Source organism: Hippocampus comes, unplaced genomic scaffold, assembly GCF_001891065.2.
Source record: "Hippocampus comes isolate QL1 unplaced genomic scaffold, H_comes_QL1_v1.1 scaffold297, whole genome shotgun sequence".
NCBI classification, from domain to species: domain Eukaryota; kingdom Metazoa; phylum Chordata; class Actinopteri; order Syngnathiformes; family Syngnathidae; genus Hippocampus; species Hippocampus comes.
In genome coordinates this window covers 140810-146774 of record NW_017805196.1, presented here as the reverse complement: position 1 = coordinate 146774, position 5965 = coordinate 140810, and positions in this window count along the sequence as shown.

Here is a 5965-nt window from a genome sequence, read left to right as displayed (position 1 = left end):
CAGGTGCTTCTGTATCCTGCTACATTACAAAAACATGTCTGCTAAGTTAGTTGAGGACTGTGACATATGCACGTGAAAATAGTTTGTTTGGTGACCAGTTCAGGGTGTTCCCTGTCTCTCACCCCAAGACAGCTCTAGGCTCCAGCATGCCCGCGACCCGAGTGAGGGTAACCAGTTTGAAGAATGAAGGAAAAATAAATGATTAGTGTAGCAAAGCTCAAGTGAGGAATGAATAAGTCCAATTTCTGCAAATCTCCAGCAGCTTTGCAGCAGCGATCCCAGGGCACACTTCTCACAGTCCACTGTAGCAATGATAGACAGAGTCCGGTCATTTGATTCAGTGATGACGCCAACGACCAAAGCATTGCACGACAGGCTGCTAGCATGTTTTTTTCTGTTTGCTTTTTTTTTAACATCGTCATGTACATCACAGTCTTTCCAACTGTGGCTCAACAAAAACAAATTCATACTTTGGCTCAACAACCTTCATGAATCATTGGAATTACACATTCCCTCAAATGACAGTCTCAAACTAGCACGTGCAATTATTTCTGCGAGTGCTTGTGTTATTTGTCAAGCTCATTTGTAAAGTTTATTTTCAAGCTGACTGCTGGGCTTTCCTCTTTTGCCACACAACAGCTTCAACCACTTTGTGCTTGTTCGTGTTTCACCCGGAAGCATACCTGTCAACTCATACGGTTTAGCCATAGTTCATACGGATTTTGTGGTGAATCTTACGGATATGGCCATATCGCACAGATCATACGGATTCTGAAAATTTCCGTTTCTTTTTTTTTTTTTTTCCCCTAACAGGTAGCTCCGTTTGCTTTTGCCCAGAATGGTGCTAGTCTACTCGAATGCTTTCATTTCCGGTAACTTTCCAGTAAATCACGTGGTTCCTAGTTGAAAACAGCAGAGTATTCATTGCATACTTCGGTAGTGTACAAGCAAGTTCTACAAGGAAATAAATACATCATTCATATTTCGTGGGTTTTTTTCTGCCGTTATTTTGACATTTAAAATGCTTTGGTATGTTGTAAGGATTTTTTGCTCTTTATAAGGATTTTTTTGGTAGTTTATACCAGTGTTTTTCAACCCGTGTGCCTCAGCACACTGGTGTGCCTCGAGACATTGTCAGGTGTGCCGTGGGAAAATATCCAATTTGTATGCCTGTGCGGTCTTTCGCCCAGAAAGTAATCATGTAGTACCCTCCCATACCACTAGGGAGCAGCAACAGCTAGCTAGTTGCCTTGTATTTCGATGAGAGACAAGCAAATTTGTGACGCATGAATGCAGGACGACGATGAAACAATAAATATGAAAGATGATAAAATACTTTTTTCTTTGTGTTCATTTGATTCCAATTCAAGCTGTTATAACGTCATTCTTCAATGTTAATAACGGTTATAGTAACAATATAACACATTAATTGTTAAAATAAGCGGGGGTTTCACAGTTTCAGCTAGTGGTGTGCCGCGAGATTTTTTTCAATGAAAGAAGTGTGCCTTGGCTCAAAAAAGTTTGAAAAACACTGGTTTATACAGGTTGGCGCTCCGAAAAGTTGACAGGTATGCGGAAGTGTTTTTGCAGGTTACTATTATTAGACTACTCTTCGTTACACTTCTTCCAAGTTTTGCTCTGCAAAATTTGCATTCTGTAAAGTTTAGTCTTCAATTCTAGGTAATTCCAAAATTGCAAAGTGTTGGTGAGGAAAAAGAGCCATGCTCGCGGAGTTTGTTATGTTCTGGGTGCGAGCCGTTAAGGCTGGACCTGGTGATATGCGGTTCTGATGTCAGGAAAGATGAAAAAGGAAAGGGACATTTCAGGTGAAAGAGCAAAGGATTGTGCAGCTTGTACTTTGACTTAAGTTGGTCAGTCTGTGTGTGGAGTGCCTGGTTGTGACTGAAGTGCATCAAAAACTGAGGCTCGTTTTCCCCATTGCCTGCTCCCATTTCACACCACAGTGCCCCTGCATTGACTCTGAATACGTCGTGTGAATGCTTAAATACGTGTCTGGTGGAAACGTAGCATTAGACGCTTTTGTGTTGGAGAAAATTGCCAGCCATGTTATTGTACCTTACTAGCCTGTGTCTACTTTGCTACTTAATCTCATGCCCTCAACATTCTCGTAATTTTGCCTTTCATATTTTCATAAGTATTGCTCTGTTTTTCTTGTTCTTTTTTTTTTTTTTTGCTTTCTTTGACTCATTAGCTTTTTGAGTTTCTATTTCCCTGTTAGCTTCAACCTCTTTTTGTGGCACTCCGTTCACTTCTCTTAGTTTGTTCGGGTTGTTACTTTTGTTCCATGTCGACCTTTTGTCATGTTGGCTTTTGTTATTTGTATTCTCTGGATTGCATGCTCCTTCTATTGAATAAATACTGTAAAATCTCTTAAGCGTGTCACATTTGCAAAGGGGTTCAACTCACAGCCGGGACATGTTTAAGAGGTTGTTGTGACCAGTAGGTATCCCAATATGTTCTTTTATTGATGATTATGAGATGGTAAATGTTCAATCTTTCAAATGGAAATGTCAAAATATGCCACAGCTTTTGTCAGTTTAATCAGCGATAGCTGTGCCAATCACAGAAGAGTTGCCTATTGTCTACTGTACTCAGAGCCGTGCACATCTTTCTCCCACTCTCTTTTGAGAAACAATGGGCAAATCCACAAGGCACAAACACACACACAAAGTGGTCAGTGTCCCACACTGTTTTTCAACTAAACCAGAGTTGAAGACACAATGGAAGTACTGAAAGCTCAGTACACGCACACACACGCATGCACATGCACACACTATGCAAAGACTTATACACACAAACAGCTCTTCATGTGGCAGCACTGAAGGGTAACTGTATGCTCTGAGTGAAATACTTGAAGCGAATTACAAGAATGTCTCTTTTGAACACAGCTTGAACATGGCTTGATTCATGTATGGGGTATTGGCATTTGTGGAAATGTCTATGTCGTTGTGCCGGAGCCTATCCCAGCCTTCTTCGGGCAGTAGGCAGGGGACCCCCTGAACTAGTTGCCAGCCAATCACAGAACATACATAGACATACAACTATTCACACTCACAATCACACCTAGGGACCATTTAGAGCGTTCAATCAACCTACCATGATTGTGTTTGGAATGTAGGAGGAAACTGGAGTACCCGGAGAAAACCCATGCAGGCACAGGGAAAACATGCAAACTTCACACAAGAAGGCTGGAATTGAACCATGCAGCTCTGCACTGTGAGGCAGATGTGCTAACCAGTCTACACCGTGCTGCCTTGAGGATTTGAACCAGAGTCCAAGGACATATCGTGAAATATCATTGACCACAGGACCACAGTGGCTTGTTTTTGTAGAATTTATTATTATTATTAGGGTCACAGCAGTGTCCACTACAAGGTCCGTATGTTTTTTTGTTGGGTTTTTTTGTAATTGTTATTTATATTCAGCAAACAAATCGCATTTATGGGGACCTAAGCATGCATGAAAACTCTTATCAAGCCTTTTAAAAATTTTAAATTTGTCATGAACCAAATAGCTTTGTAGTGCAACCGAGAGTGGAAAAACGAAATCCAATTCTGGTACATTTGACCTAGGCCTATGAAAATTGGCAGGCATGTGTAGCACCCCAAGTTGTACTAAAAGGTCCATTGGAGCTGTAGTCTAACATGAACAGACAATTACTGATGAATTTTTCAATGTCCAATTTTGGCCCATTTTTGCACATTTACAGGGGTAATACTTTATCTTCGAGCAGGGCTGCCAAATACGTCGATCGCGATTGACCGGTACTTCGTGGACTGGTCCCAAGTCGATCGTGAGAGCTGTAGAGGGGAAAAAATAACCATTAGCGTGTCTGTGTGTGTGTTATCAATATGCTATGTTGTTGTGTTAGTGCATACCGCACCCTTAGGATCCTATCAGTCAAGAGTCAATAATTTTTGGAGGGGTACTTGATATAAAAGGTTTGTGAAAAACCTGTATGCTTGTTTTTTAAAGATAAAATGCTTATCCCATTGTTATCATTGCATTGTTTCTAACGTATTGACAAAATGTCTCGTTTCATCATCTGAATACAGAGCTTTTGTTTTTCAATTGAACTTTCGGTCTGAGAAATATACAGATTCTAATGTTTTTAACTATGTCATATATGACCACAAATTTTCAGAGGTTTGACCCCATGTGTTTTGGGATCAATGACAGATGTATTTTTTAACCTAAAAAAAATATTTAAGAACAAGTGTAAATGTGGCGGCCCGGTGGTCCGGTGGTTAGCGCGTTAACCTCACAGTGCAGAGGTACCGGGTTCAATTCCAGCTCCAGCCTCCCAGTGTGGAGATTGCATGTTCTCCCCGGGCCTGTATGGGTTTTCTCCGGGTACTCCGATTTCCTTCCACATTCCAAAAACATGCATGGCAGGCTGATTGAACACTCTAAATTGTCCCAAGGTGTGAGTGTGAGCATGGATCGTTGTTCGCCTATGTATGCCCTGCGATTGGCTGGCAACCGGTTCAGGGTGTACCCCGCCGACTGCCCGAAGACAGCTGGGATAGGTTCCAGCACCCCCGCGACCAGGGGTGTAGTGGGCGTGGTACGCGGGGCTACGCCGTCCACCCACTTCTCCCGACGCCACATTCAATTTTTATTTAAATGTTTGTTGATCATTGTTCTAATGCGAGTTATGCTTAATAACGTTGGCTTGTGATTATTTTGGAGTCGTAAAACATTAAATTTAATGTTAGTTCAACTGGTGTTGTAGCCTATGATTGATGTTCTGTATGTATATATAGAACATCCCAGAATCGCGTACACCCACTTAAAAAATCCCCACTACACCACTGCCCGCGACACTTGTGAGGATAAGCAGATTGGAAAATGGATGGATAGAAATGTTCAATCCGAATAACTCCAATGTCCTTAAAACACTTAAAATAATAACAACATTGGCATCCTGTGAAATAATGATTTTTTTTTTTTTTAGTATGTAGTTTTGATTGATGTTTGTACGCAGTTACAAGCCATCACACCACTTGCAAATAACATTTGTACAATTGCTCTTTGTGGCAATTCTGTTCATTTTAGAGTTTTATTAGCCTCATAATTTCCAACCTCCCCTCTATCTCGAAACATTGTTTAATGTTTGACCAGTGGCGGACCCTCAGGGCCAGCAAGGCCTTCTCTGCTGGCCTAAACATTCATAGAATAACAAATTTAATTTGTTATTTTATTTTCATAAATATGTAAACAAAATTATTCTCTGTATTCTTTACGTCATATTATTTCCACTTAGTCGATTGGCTTTCAATGTTATTTTAAATAACATTGAAAGCCACTCGCTAAATAACTTATTTATTATGTTAGAGTTTTTAACCAATCATATTTCATCTAGCTTGTATTGCCAGGTAAATTAAACTTGCTCGGGGCCATCAGATTAAACAGAGCACGCCCCTGTGCGCTGTAAATTAACGGGCACAGTCAGGTTGCAATAGCCAATCAGATCACGAGTCTGCGTACCGGGGCCAGCTAGAATGCCTTACGTCGAGACTGGATGTGCGCGTTCGGTGATTGGATTAGCGCCTGCTAGAGCTATCACTGCCTTTTAACCCAAAATGGCCGAAGAGGAAGACGTTGATCTGGTTGCAGAACTACTTTCCACACAATTTTCAAGACGGACTTTCCACGAAAAACTGGATATTGTGCGAAGAGCTCGCCCAACTCCTGCGCTAGCTAGCCTGTCCCAGCAAGGAAAAGGGGTTGTCCGTCATTTTCAGATGAGCAATTATGAACGGTACCCGTGGCTCACAGCCTCTGAGAAACGCTGCAAATTGTACTGCTGGGAATGCCTATTGCTTGCAACTGACCGATTTGGTGTTTGGAGCCACACTGGATTGATTTACTAAGGCAGCAAGGAAACGGCTGGGCACTTACAAGCTACGGTGCGTTTAAAAACGTTTGGGGACACTCGCGT